Source organism: Thamnophis elegans, chromosome 9 (genome assembly GCF_009769535.1).
Source record: "Thamnophis elegans isolate rThaEle1 chromosome 9, rThaEle1.pri, whole genome shotgun sequence".
Classification (NCBI taxonomy): Eukaryota; Metazoa; Chordata; class Lepidosauria; order Squamata; family Colubridae; genus Thamnophis; species Thamnophis elegans.
Genome location: NC_045549.1, coordinates 73,005,591 through 73,019,748, shown reverse-complemented (window position 1 = coordinate 73,019,748; position 14,158 = coordinate 73,005,591). Strand labels below are relative to the sequence as shown.

Here is a 14,158-nt window from a genome sequence, read left to right as displayed (position 1 = left end):
ATAACTCTGGCTGAAAAGACAGCTTCCAATCCTAGCAACTTCATGAATTCCCTATTTATGTCAACGGTGGATATCGCAAAGCTCGATACAGAAGAAGGGTTTCGAGTGCCAGGTCTGCCAGCAGCCTGCAGAGCTGGTCGCAGAGTCCAACAGTGAGGAGGTTGGGGAGCAACATGGGCCAATCCTGGGGTCTGGGGAAGGCTCGGACGAGGGCTCTGCGTCGGAGGCAGAGATGGGACCAAGGCCATCTGGTAGTTATGTGCTTCGGAGTCTGACATCAGCGAGGCAGAAGAACAGCAGGAGCCTGTTCCCAGTGTGCGCATGTGCAGAGCTGCCAGAAGGCAAGAACAACTAAGGAAACAGGGTCGACTTGGGAGTAAGGCTTGGAGATGATTGGCCCCTCCCATAAGACATAAAAGAGGAGCAAATGGGGAAGTGAGCTTTTGCAGGGAGCAATTAGTTCATCTGGTCAGTTGACGCTTTGACAAGTTCTGTTTGACGCTGTGGCTCAGTTTGGCTTTGCTCTGCAGATGGCAATGAGGTCTCTGGAACAATCCCTGGGAGATAAGGTTGGTCTTTATCAGCATTCCCCTGAAAGACGGTGGCAACTCGAGCAGATATCTGTCGGAATCTTCGTGGAGCCTTGAGGGCTGTGGATGACCATCATTCACAGCTGTATAAATAAAAGAGCGTTTTTTGCACCTAAGATTGTGATTTATCCTCTCTCAGGAAGCCTAGGTCAGAACAAGCAGGTGCTTCACATTCATTCACGCCGACAGAGTCTCCTAAAGTCAGAAACTGAACAAAATTTCCTGCTGTTGATATGAGTAAGATGGGAAAATCCGAAAAGAGGCAACGTACTGATAATGAAAAAAAACAAAGACGAAACAAGAGACAAGAAAGAAGATGATGAATTTTTAAAAAAACGATGCACTGAACTCAGAATATTTCCTCCCCCCAAAGAGACTAGAATGCTTAAGCTATGAAGCCGCTTGTAATAAACATCCCTTTTTACAAGCCTTACTTATGACTAATCTTTGAATTCAAAATCCCCAGCAGTAGCTGTGTTTTGTTCCTATCGCTGTTATGTTGGCTCTTCTTGGATCCTATAAACAATGGCTATTATAAACCCTATATAAGGGAAGTCTGGTCACGGATGAAAACTTCGCATAGAGAAGATTTAAATTGATTCCTCCGAGAGTCCCTGCCAAATATCAAATTATGGACTCGAACCAACTACATCTTTGGAATGAAAACACTTCCGTGTTGGCTGCAGAGAATCTCTCTCTTCATAAAGCACTTCCTCTGACTAAGAGCATTAACGTTACAATAAAACACTGATTTACAGCTTAAATCCAACCAAGATGGTTAGCAGAAATACACCATCTTTTTATGATTCACCGGAACATAGCAGTGGAAAACACAGTCTGGCCACAATCGGAAGGCAAACGACTATCGCAGAGATACCCAAATCTCTGTTAAATTCAAATGTACTTAACTTTCATAAAATTCGCCTGCTTTACATACCTTTATGTAGTATCCATAATTTATCCCTTTGACACAAGTTTATACAATACAGGTGACTCTCAACTTACGACAATTCACTTAGTGACCATTCAAAGAAACAACGGCACTGAAAAAGTGACTTATGACCTTTCCTCATCCTTATGGCCATGGCAGCATTCCCATGGTCACATGATTAAAATTCAAATGCTTGGCAAATGACAGCTGCAGGGTCCCGGGGCATGTGATCACCTTTTGCGACCAGATTCACTTAACAACCGTGTTGCTAATTTTTAACAACTGCAGTGATTCACTTAACAACTGTGTCAAGAAAGGTTGTAAACTGGGATAAAACTTGCTTAACAAACCTCTCTCTCAGCAACAGAAATGTCGTAAGTTGAGGACTATCTGTATTTATGAAAATTGCCAGATATTTTTTTTCAAAGCAATTTTATTTGAAGGCGAAACCTAAATAGGATTTTGCCCTTTATGCTTGAATGGGATTCATAATATAATCATTATCAATATTAATGGGAAGAATACATTCAATATCTTTTGGGCCAGTCTCTCCGCAACACGCATTAATTTGAATCACAGAAATGATAAATCTTTTTTTAAAATTAGCAACAGTTAATGAAAAACAAGAAATCTTCACATTCAGGTCCCCCTAAATGACAGAATCAACATTATCTCAAAAGAGAAGTGTCAGTGCAAAAGTGACAAGACAAATTTCAGAGTCCTGAAAGGAATACATTTTATACTGGCACATGGAAAGTCCTCAACCTATAACCAGCCGCTTAGAGACCAAAGTTACAACAGACGTCTGCGAAGGTATTTATCACCTGATTCTGAAATCTGATGGACAGTTGCTTATGTGATCACACTTATGACTATTTGCAGAGTCCCATGGTTTGCAACAGCTTTGCTGATAATGGATACAAGTAGTCCTCATCTTATGACCATAATGGACCCTAAAATGTATGTTGCTAAGTGAGAAATTTGTTAAGTGAGCTTTGACCCATTGTATGATTTCTCTTGCCACATTTGTTAAGTTACTCACTGCAGTTAAGTTAAGAATAGAATAGAATAGAATTCTTCATTGGCCAAGTGTGATTGGACACAAAGAAGTTGTCTTTGGTGCAGATCCTCTCAGTGTACATAAAAAGACAAGATACATTCGTCAAGAATCATAAGGTACAACACTTAATGATAGTCATAGGGTACAAATAAGCAATTAAGATCATACTAGGAAACAATCAAATCATAAGGATACAAGCAACAAAGTTACAGTCCTGCAGTTATAATTGGGAGGAGATGGGTGATAGGAACGATGAGAAGACTAATAGTAAATAGTAATGTAGCCTTAGTGAATAGTTGGACAATACTGAGGGAATTATTTGTTTAGCAGAGTGATGGCATTCAAGGAAAAACTGTCCTTGTGTCTAGTTGTTCTGGTGTGCAGTGCTCTATAGCGTCGTTTTGAGGGTAGGAGTTGAAACAATTTATGTCCATGAGGTGAGGGGTCCGTATATATTTTCACAGCCCTCTTTTTGACCTGTGCAGTGTCCAGGTCCTCCATGGAAGGCAGATTGGCAGTAATTGTTTTTTCTGCAGTTCTGATTATCCGTTGAAATCTGCCTCTGTCTTGTTGGGTTGCAGAGCCAAACCAGACAGTTATAGAGGTGCAGATGACAGACTCAATAATTCCTCTGTAGAACTGAATCAGCAGCTCCGTGGGCACTTTGAGTTGGCACAGAAAGAACATCCTTTGTTGTGCTTTTATGATGATGTTTTTGATGTTAGGTGTCCATTTTAGGTCTTGAGATAACCATATAACATGGTTATTAAGTGGATCCGGCTTCTCCAATGACTTGGCTTGTCAGAAGGCCGCAGAAGAGGATCCCATTAAGACAGGAGACTGACGCAACCGTCATAAATACGAAGTTGGTGGCTAAGCATCTGAATTTGGATCACGTGACCCTGGGGATGTCATAACGATCGTGAGTGTGTGGGAAACGTTCGTAAATCACTTTTTTTCATGGGCATTGTAACTTGATCGGTCAGTAGACGTAAAAATCCAGGACGACCTGCCGTGAAATGTTATGAGAAAAAGGCTTTTTGCAACTTACTGCAGTCGTGCAAAAACAGCTGCCCCAATATTTTCAAGATCCTGTTTGTGTAAGAGGCAAAGTCCAACTAGGCTGGTCAACTGGACCTTCGATCTCACACGAAAGAGACGAACAAATATGGTTTTCTACTCGTGTTTCAGGTGAGCTGGAATTGGCAAGCATTCCAAGTTTGGGAGAAGAAGACGCGATCTTGGTCAAGTCTACCTTCCTAGTCATCTGCTTGTCTTCAGTAGGCCAGGTTGAGAAAGATTGAGAAAAAGATTGTAGGGCCTCCAGAAACGCTAGTTTATTGTTGAAAGGTAAATTAGCGCAATATTGACAGCAAAGATATGTTTCTGTCTGTCTCATCTTATACTAAAAATAAAATAAAAAATCAAGTAGGTATTATTTTCAGGAGTTGTTTTTTTTTAACTTTCTTTTTAAGTTGGCAATGTTATCTCCTTTTCCAATCACTCCTTAATTCCCCCCTTGTTCCTTCTTTTCTCCATTATGCCTTTTTCCTTCCTTGCATCACTCCCTCCCTGCCTCCCTTGTTCCTTCTTTTCCTCATGTCTTCCTTCTTTCCATCCATCCCACCCTCTCATCCCTCCCTTCCTATTATTCCTTCCTTCCTTCTCTCCCTCCCACATTGTTTCTTCTTTTCCCCATTATGCCTTCCTCCCTCCCTCCCTCCCTCCCATCCCCCTCTCACCCTCTTGTCCCTCCCTTCCTATTCCTTCCATACCTCCCTTCCTCTTCCTTCCTCCCTCCCATCCCTCCCACCCTCTTGTCCCTCCCTTCCTATTCCTTCCTCCCTCCCCTCCCTCCCCCCCTCTTGTCCCTCCCTTCCTATTTCTTCCCTCCCTCCCACCATTGTTTCTTCTTTTCCCCATTATCCCTGCCTGCCTGCCTGCCTGCCTGCCTTCCTTCCTTCCTTCCTTCCTTCCTTCCTTCCTTCCATCCCTCCCTTCCTTTCCCCAAGATCAGCTATAGATACCTTGACTGCCTATCCCTTCTGCGAAACCCCGGCTTACAAACACAAATAGCAACAAGCTGCAACAAACCCCGTATGCTACCTAGTCTCTCTTGTACCGTTCAGAAAAAGATATTTTGCTTCTTTTTGGGGTTACTTCCATGTTGTGTCATTCAGTTTTTGGACTACCATTATGTTTCACCGTGGTTCGATTAAACAAGTGAACTTAGGCTCAAAGTTCTCTTCGGCTAAACATTGCTTATTTACTTGCAATTTGCCAGTCAGGAGGACTCAAAATGCTGTTAAAAGTAACGTGAACTGCCCAAACTGTGGCTTAGCACAAGGGTGTCCAACCTTGGCAACTTTTAATACCTGTGGATTTCAACTCACAGAATTCCCCAGGCATTTTTTTTTTTTAGTATATCGTATAAATGGCCAGAAAAAAATCCAGCTAACTGCACCACAAAGTTTTAATGGGGAAGTACGGCAATCCCCAAAGCTTCAAATTAATTAGGCTAACAAACATCAGAAGATGTGGGAGCTTCATCCCCGGAAGCTTTCAAGAAGAGCCTGGACTGCCATCGGTCAGATATGGTGTAGGGTAGGTCTCTTGCTTGGGCAGGGGGTTGGACTTGATGACCTTACAGGGTCCCTTACAACTCTGTTAAATCTGAGGTCAATTTTGTACCCAGCTCTGATCACAGCTTCATGTGACTGAATGCAGCAAGCGGGAGACCTTGGCACGTGTGTGAATCAATCCCTATTAGACTACACCCATAATCTGATCTGCCTTCAATTACATCCTTTAGCTATGATTCCCCAGGGATGTCATGGAAGGTTTTTTTACTTCTTTGTGGGTCAAAGAAACAACACGGCAGTGCAATCCAGTGGCCACACCTGCCATCTGGACTTTTCTCTTGCACACGTACACACCTTACAACCCGCTCAAATTCCTGTCAATATTAGACACCTGCGACTCCACGTAAACCTCTTACTCTGGACCGGAACAACACGATGTATAAAAGATATTACAGGTAGTTCTGAACTCACCACTGTCATTGAGCCCAAAATTTCGGTTACTAAGTGAGACCTTCGTTAAGTGAATTTTGTCCCATTTTGCGACCTTTCTGTCCATCATTGTTAATCGCGGCAGTTGTTAAGTTAGTAACATGGTCGTTAAATGAAACTGGTTTCCCCAGTGACTTGGCTTGTTGGAAAGTCGCAAAAGGAGATCATGTGACCTCAGGATATTGCGACCGTCATAAAGGTGAGTCCACGGCTAAGCATCTGAATTTGGATCAAGTGACCACGGGGATGTTGCCAAGTGTATGAAAAACGTTCCTAAATCACTTTTTTCAGTGATGTTGTAACATTGAATGGTTACTAAACTTAAAAATCCAGGACGATGTAATAATAAAATATTATTGCATCAAAGAAAAAAGTCAAAATAATTTAAGCCATTTATTTATCAAAAAGCTTTCGGCTGTTACTTGTCCAATAATGGAACAATGTCGTTTCCTTTTGAATAAGTTATTTTTTGATGTGGGGGGGGAAAAAATCACAAGAGAATTGCAACCTTTCCTTCAGTGCACAAATGCAACAGCGTGGGCCTGTTCAATTTCCGCATGTTTTACTTTTTTTGGAATTCGTACAAAACTAGGTGAGGAAATTAATATTTCAGTAGCATGGGGTTTACAGCTGACTGGGGAGGTTGTCTCAGCCTGAAAATGTCTTCCTTGGTGTCGTTTGTTTATAAATAGTCATAGAGTCCGAGGAAGAAGTGGTGCCTGCAAAATGCATCTTCAGCTCATTTACTAGCAACACCGAAAATAATAATGGAGATACTTCAAGTTCTCACTCGGAACTTCCTCATCAGCACATTCTGCCCGCTTGCTCTCGTTGTGAATGTGTGGTGTTTCTCATCTGACCAGCCACGCTGTTTCAACAAGGAGTGTGTTACTAAGCCCAGTACAATATTCTGTTATTAGGAAAAACGAGTTTTTTAAACCATCTCATCGGGCTGATGAACAGACAGGGCCCAGGGCAGAATCTGAACTGATCGAAATATTCCCTTCCTAATTCCGAAACACCTTTGATTCCTCCCCCCCCCCCCAATCCTGAATTCCAAAATCCAGTTTTCTTGTGTCGTGAATACAGGGGCTGTTAGGAGGTGCCCCGATCCCTCTGGATTCTCTGTCAACGTTGATGACACTGGGAAACGCCTGGGAAACTTGCAAAGTGGAGGCCGACTGGACAGACAAACGGGCAGACAGAATAAACTTCCGTCTGTCTAGTCGGTCTTGTTGACCGATAAAAATACCAGCGATAACACAAAGAACAACCTCGAAACCATTGCCTAAAGAACAAAAGCCATTAGCAGCTATTTGTGGGAGAAAGCTTACCCTAAAACTTTGTCAAACTTTTAGAGAAGTAGGTTTATCTTTTATTGTGGAACCGGTGGCTCGGTTAAAAGAAAATTTGAATAAAATTTTGGTGGTCGATGGCATCATCGACTCACGGGGAATGTTCCTGTAGAAATTACGCAGGCATGTCAACGAGAGAATGGTTTTCCTTTGGTTTCCCCAAATATATCACCACCTCTCCGCATTTTTACATATATATATATATATGTAAAAGCACCACATCTACCCCTTTTCTCCCCCTCCTCTCAAACAAAAACAATCCAACCCAGAAAATAATCTCTACTCTAAATAAACAAGGTGGCAGCCTGTGCGCGAATGAAAAGGTTAAGACTGGCTCTTGGGTGGTGACATAACACAGGCGTTTTTTTTTAAGCAATCTGGAGTGTGCGGAGACATGATAATTCGCTGGGTGGAGCCTGAACTGTTGTTGGGGCAGTGACAAGAGGACAGGTCTGGGCTACTGATCTACCACAAAACAGCCTGAAACAGGAAAGAACACACATATGCTACTTGGAATGTGTGACGCAAAGCCCAGCCTTGAAACAAAGAACAGGAAACAGTGCTAGTGGCTCTCCCTCTCTCTCTCTGTCTCTGTTGGCTGGAAAGAAACAAAGAAAGAAAGGAAGGAAGGAAGAAAGAAAGAAAGAAAGAAAGGAAGGAAGGAAGGAAGGAAGGAAGGAAGGAAGGAAGGAAGGAAGGAAGGAAGGAAGAAAGGCCAGAGAAACATCTAGGTGACCTTTCCTGACTCTCCCGCTCATGTCCGACGGAGAAGGGGGCGGGTGGCTTCCACCATGAACAAACCCACCACAAACACAGCCGTTGGGTCAATGAAGCCGAATCCAAACCACAGTCTCTATCCGGAGAGGACCGGGTGGACTATCTACAGGAGGCAATACCACCCCAATAGATGGGCTTCTCCACTCCCGCACCGAGCTGCTCAAATATTTAAGAGACTCTTAATTTAAAAAAAAAAAAACAAATCTAAAATAATGAACAAAGCCTTGATGATGCTGTCGGAATGCAGAGTTTGATTCCGGTTATGTTTACAAATGAAATAAACTAAAAATAAAATAAAAAATAGAGCATTATTTTAGGGCTAGCAGAGTTGGAAGGTACCTTGGAGGTCTTCTAGTCTAACCCCCGGCTCAAGCGGGAGACCCTATATCGTTTCAGAAAATGGCTGTCCTGTCTCTGCTTATCTTTATTACATCTATATGCAAATCTGTTCAATTAAAGAATCTCTGTTCACTGTGGATTATGCCACAATCAAAGTATATAGTATTATGGAATCAATAGGCAATGCCACCATCAGATCTAAAGATGCCAATGTAATTTTCTTAGCTGCAAGATAACCACAGATTAGCACTGTCCACTTCTGGATATTTTCTGACTTCTCATCTGGTTTATAGATCTGGGATCTTATGGTGTATTCACCAGATATGATGATGCTTGTGGGGGAAATCAGCCAAAGGCAACTAAGTGCTGAAAATTTACATTTATATCTATATCCAAGGGATATGGATAGGTGGGGGAACACCAGAAACAAATCTTGAAACATTAAACTAAGCTTTCGCTCATCATGTAAATGAACTACAGGATTTAGTGATAGCTACACCCACAGTGATATGACGTATTCAACCATCTTCTCTCCCGTGTTCTAAGCTGGGTTTGAGAAATTCGTAAGATTTGTTGGATTTTAATTCACTGAGGTTTGTGACTGAACAATAAACAACATTTCCTCCCAGTTTGTTTGCTGGAAACAAGCCACGACTCAAAATACAGGTAGTCATGGACTTCACAATTGAGGCCAAACTTTTCATTGTTAAGTGAAATATCCACTAAGGGAATTTGGCTCCATTTTACAGCCTTTCTCATCACTGTTGTTAAGCAAACGACTGCAGTGGAGAAGTCTGGCTTCCCCCATTGTCAGAAGGTCGCCAAAGGGGATCATGTGACCCCGGAGATACAACCACAGTCGTAAATATGAACCAGTTGCCAAGCGTCTAAATTTTGATTCACTGGAACAGTTCCAAGTGTGAAAAACAGTCATAAATCATTATTCCCCCCCCCCAATGCCGTCATAACTTTGAATGGTCACTAAACAAAGAGTCGTAATCAAAGACTACACATCCTAGTTATGAATCCAGCTCTGTTCAAACAAAGCATAATAAGGGATTAACCACCGTTTAGGAACAAATACCATTTCTAAATTCACTTGACGTTCCATACACTTCTGTCACAATAAACCATAGATCACCATGTCCAGGGTGGACACCGGAGCCTTTTTAAAAAAGTGGTGTCTCCACTCTGCATTGTTTCTACAAGGCTGATGTTTAACCATCACACACCCTTAAGCAGAACTGCACACAACTTTTCTTCGCTTTGTGTTAGCTTAACGTGACACCCGACGACTGGAGCAAAGTTTTCAATCCCCCAGTCTCCACCGCCGTTGACTACCGATGGAGCCCACACTTTCTCAGCTACTTAGAAGTGGAAAACACCTTAGATTATGTGGCTGAAACTCTTAAAATTAATAATGACAAATGTTGGGCCCGAAGCAATCAAATACACAGTACACGTTTATTTGGAACACAGACAAAATGGGCTAAATGCAGCTTACCCCAAAGTAAATATATGCACAGCACTGTAACCTTTGATTAATGCGTTTGTCTCTTTTTTTTTTCCAACGAAATATTCCAGTTTTTTCCCCTAACCCGTTGCCTTGTAGATTACACTACCCTTAAACTGAGCAACAGTGGCCCTAGTTATTATAACTTAGAAGGGAGGGAGGATCTGGGGCAGAATATCTAGACAGGAAAAGAAAATAGACTTTTCTTCACATAACAGGTCACAGTGTAAGTTCTGACTACTTGTAAAAAAAGAAAGGCGTAAGATTTGAAGAATAAGCTTTCTTTCTTTATTAATCACTCTTACTCTCCAAGTTTATTTTCATGTCAAGTTTCTTTATCAGTATAACATTCAGGAAAAGCCAAAGTCAGAAGTCTGAACTTGCCACTTCACTTCGGCAAGCGCTTGGATGATTGTATATTTTGTGTATTGTGTGCTTGTTGTGGCACTAATGCTGTCAGGTGAAGCATCAGTGCCACACAAGCACACACAAAATATATAATTTCCTTGAGCCTAAATACAGTAGTAATATTAGATTGATAGAACCTAGTTTTGATCAAGTGGCTAAGGATTGGTCAAGCATTTCAACAAGTTTTGAAAACGATCTTTATGATGACAGCAGATGTTTATAAGTTAAAAAACGTGTCTCAATGTGCTAATGACTCCAATACAAGTTTCCATTTTCCCCAAAACTGGAGAAAAATGTACCTGGGCTCAGTGTAAACTATGACATTTACAGCTATGCAAAAAGAACTTAAATGACAACGAATGGCCAAATTATAACAATAATTTAAAAGAGTGAATTCTCTCTAACTCCCCCCCCCCCAGCTTGACACAAATGCCTGTATCAAAAAGGGAGCACATTTGAAGTTTTGTCACCTGGAAGGGTTTAATTTATTCCAGAAGTGGCATTCTAAGTTAGGTTCAAATGATAGCTATAAAGTCTGCATCTCACAAGCCTTCCAAATAAGCAGTATTACATTTTTCTTAAAACAGCCAGAAAGCAATATTTGGAGAGAGAGAGAAACAGAAGTTGAATATTGATGTCTATTCCAATTAGGTTTAAAAGTTGTACTATTTGCACATTGTTCTGATATTTCTAGGGGTGTTATGTAAATAGTAACACCATTTTAATAAAAATCAATGCAGGTGCCATAAATAAAGGTGTATGTGTACACACAGTGTGTGTGTGTGTGTGCGCGCTTTAAAATCTGGGAAGAAGTAAAATCGCAACACAGTATCTCCATGTCAAGACATATCATTTTTGAAGTGTGGGAGCTAAAACTAGGCCCAACGGTACTGTTATGAAAATAACATATTCTACAGAAATCTTTAAGAGTGTTTGGAACAAGCGAGTGGCAAAGACATTTTCTAAGTAAATAAAAGAAGAAGAAACGTTTCACATTGGACACCTTCCCTATCAGATGCCCTCTTTATTTAGCAGTATAAGGAGGACTCTGCAAATTCAAAATAATCACAACCCTCATCTTAGTGGGTGTACAGAGAGGAACAAAAGCAGGAACTGCACAGGATTTAAATGGATTTCTCTCCAGTTGCTTCGGTCTGGGAATTGAAAGGGTCACCGGGTGTCAAGAAAGCAGGTCACCCATGGGGGGTGGGGGGAAGCTCACAAAGCCTCTCTCCTCCCCCATCCCAAGAATGGGGAGGGGATCAAACAGTCCAATCCAGCATTGCTGTCCTCTTTTCTTTCTTTCTTTTTTGCAAAAAGCTCTGCGTTTTGTTCCAATGCCTTTCCTTTCCTTTCCCCTCGGCTCTCCACGAGGAAGGGAGAAACAAGCGCATACAAAGGAGATTTCCCGAACCCTAAAAAGATCTTTCTCTCCCACACCACCCCCAGTTCCACCCAGCCAATCGCAGATGAGGAGATCCCTGGGAACTGGCAAGGCGTTGTGTCCCCTCCGGCCAGGGATCCGAAGGGGGCAAGGCTGCTGGGTCCCCCAGCCCTCCTACTAAGCCTCCTTCCTCTGGAGTTTCCACCAGCTCTGGGGGGTGGCTATCTATCTATCTATCTATCTATCTATCTATCTATCTATCTATCTATCTATCTATCTATCTATCTATCTATCTATCTATCTATCTATCTATCCATCCATCCATCCATCCTGAGACCCCCCCCCCTCCCCATGTCCCGCACTCCCTCTCTTGCAGCTGCCAAGGTTTTCACCCAAGTGGCACTTTTGCCCGGCCCGCCACGTCGATAAAGAGCTGCGCTCGCCTTCTCTCCCATCGCGAGGACCCTCTCGGACCGCTCCTCTTGCTGCCGCCCGAGCGCTCCAAGACCCCCCTCGCTCCTTTCAACAGACGCCTTGAGCCTTCCTCGCAGCCCCCCTTCTCCCTCCTCCTCCTCTTCCCAAGCGCTCCAAGACTCTTTTCTCCGGGTAACAGACACGTTGCGCCTTCTTGGCACCCCCTCCCCCATTTCTTCTTCTTCTTCCTCCCGAGCGCTCCACGTCCCCTTTCTCCTGGTAACAGACACGTTGCGCCTTCCTCACAACCCCCTTCTTCCTCCTCCCCCCGAGCCCTTCAAGACCCCCCTTCTTTTTTTAACAGACACGTTGAGACTTCCTCTCAACCCCCCATCTTCCTCTTCCTCCAGAGCCCTCCAAGACCCCCTTCTCCTTGCAATAGACACGTTGAGCCTTCTTCGCAATCCCTTCTTCATCCTCTTCCTCCCAAGCGCTTCAAGACCCCTTTTAACAGACGCGTGGAGCCTTCTTCGCAATCCCCCGCTTCTTCTTCTTCCTCCTCCTCCTCCCAAGGTCTCCAAGACCCCTTGCTCCAGGTAACAGACCCGTTGAGCCTTTTTGCTCCCCCATTTCCTCTTCCTCTTGCTTCCGAGGCCTCCAAGACCCCTTTCTCTTAGTAACAGACCCGTAGAGCCTTCCTATCAACCCCCCTTTCTTCCTCTTCCTCCCTCTCCCCCGAGCCCCCTAAGACCCCTTTTAACAGACGCGTTGCGCCTTCTTCGCAATCCCCCTCTTTTTCCTCCCCCTCCTCCCGAGCGCTCCAAGACCCCTTGCTGCCGGTAACAGACCCGTTGAGCCTTCTTGGCACCCACTCACTTCTTTCTTCTTCTTCCTCCTCCTCCTCCTCCCACCCCGGCAGGACTTACTTTGACTTGTCAAAGCATCCAACCTGCGAAGTTGGCGCTGTTGGGGCTGGCTTGGGCGCGGGGAGCTCCGTCAGCCTTTTCCCTTCGGGTTCTCTCTCTCTCTCTTTCTCCAGCGGGCGGGCCACCTCGGTGGGGCCGGACGCCTCTGGCTGGCCTCCTCCTGCACTGCCTTCTTTTCCCCCACCCGGGCTCCTGGCACTAGGCAGCGCTGTCACATGATCGCCGGCGCGGCTGGCTGGCTGTGCCAGGCTCCCTGGGCCGGCGGGGTAACTTAGAGGGCGGGGAGGGCAGCGGGGGAGAGGCGGGCGGGCAGGGTCCGGGAGGGGCGCGCCGATCACTCAGCCGGCTGAGCAGGCAGGGCGTCTCCCCGGCTGGCTGGGGCGAGGCTTTCCGCGCACCGCCAGCCCAGCCAGGGGCCGGGGCGCGGCTGGAGTCCCTGCTGGGCTGGGCGCCTCCTTCGCACACAAACAAGTCGGGCACGCAGCGGCTCTGCCCTGCTCGGCCCCGGGAGGCAGAGCGAGGCCGGCTGCTGGCTCGGCCGCTCCTCCTCCTCCTCCTCCTGCCCCAGCCGGCGGCTTAATTACCCCCCTGCAGCCGCCGCCGAGCAGCAGAGGGGGAGCCGCCCCGCTGCCAAACTCGCCCTTCCAGCTGCCGCTGGCCGCCCTCCTCCCCTCCTTCCCTCCCGGCCTGCCTGCCCGCCTCCCCCGCCCGCTGCTTGTCAGCCTGGGAGGCGGCCGCACCTGGCACCCGCTTCGGAATGAGAGAGAGAGAGAGACTCACACAAGCACACACAAGCACATGCACATAAGCACACACACAAGCATACACAAGGACACACACAAGCTCAAGCACACAAACACACACCTAAGCACACACACAAGGACACACAACCACATGCACATAAACACACACAAGCACACACAAACAGAAGCACACAAACACACACACAAGCACACACACATAAACACACACACAAACAAACACACACACAAACACAAACACACAAGCACACACACACACACACACACACACACACACACACACGGCTGCTGAGAGGAGTCTTTAGTGCTGGAACACAACTAATAGGGACCCCCCTTACCTACACCTGGACACATCCCCTTTCTGGTTCTCCTTGTGTTTTTTGAGCTCCAGATTTTCCAGGTGATTTTCCAGATTCCTAAATGGAAATGAAATACAAAATATATATTCCTAAAGGAAATGAAACTAAACTTGCCAACTTAACTAAATGAAATCAAAATCCAATAAATGGCATCATCATGGTTGACAGAGTTTCAGGTTCAGGAAGGAGGTGAGGTCAAGGAAGGCCGCCAGGCGCTTTTGCCGTGCACACAAAGTATAGAGCGGATGAAGCATATCTGCAAATGTTGTT

At 44.8% G+C, this 14,158-nt stretch overlaps 1 protein-coding gene across 1 annotated transcript in view; it reads right to left on the bottom strand.

The window, feature by feature from the left end:
- The window catches only part of KLF3 (Kruppel like factor 3), a 35,119-nt gene extending 22,058 nt beyond the window's left edge, over positions 1-13,061 (bottom strand). Inside the window, exon 1 of the mRNA XM_032223945.1 lies at positions 12,769-13,061. The gene's annotated coding sequence lies outside the window, so the exon portion shown is untranslated. The remainder of the gene's footprint in view (positions 1-12,768) is intronic.
- Between the last annotated feature and the right edge of the window lie 1,097 nt (positions 13,062-14,158).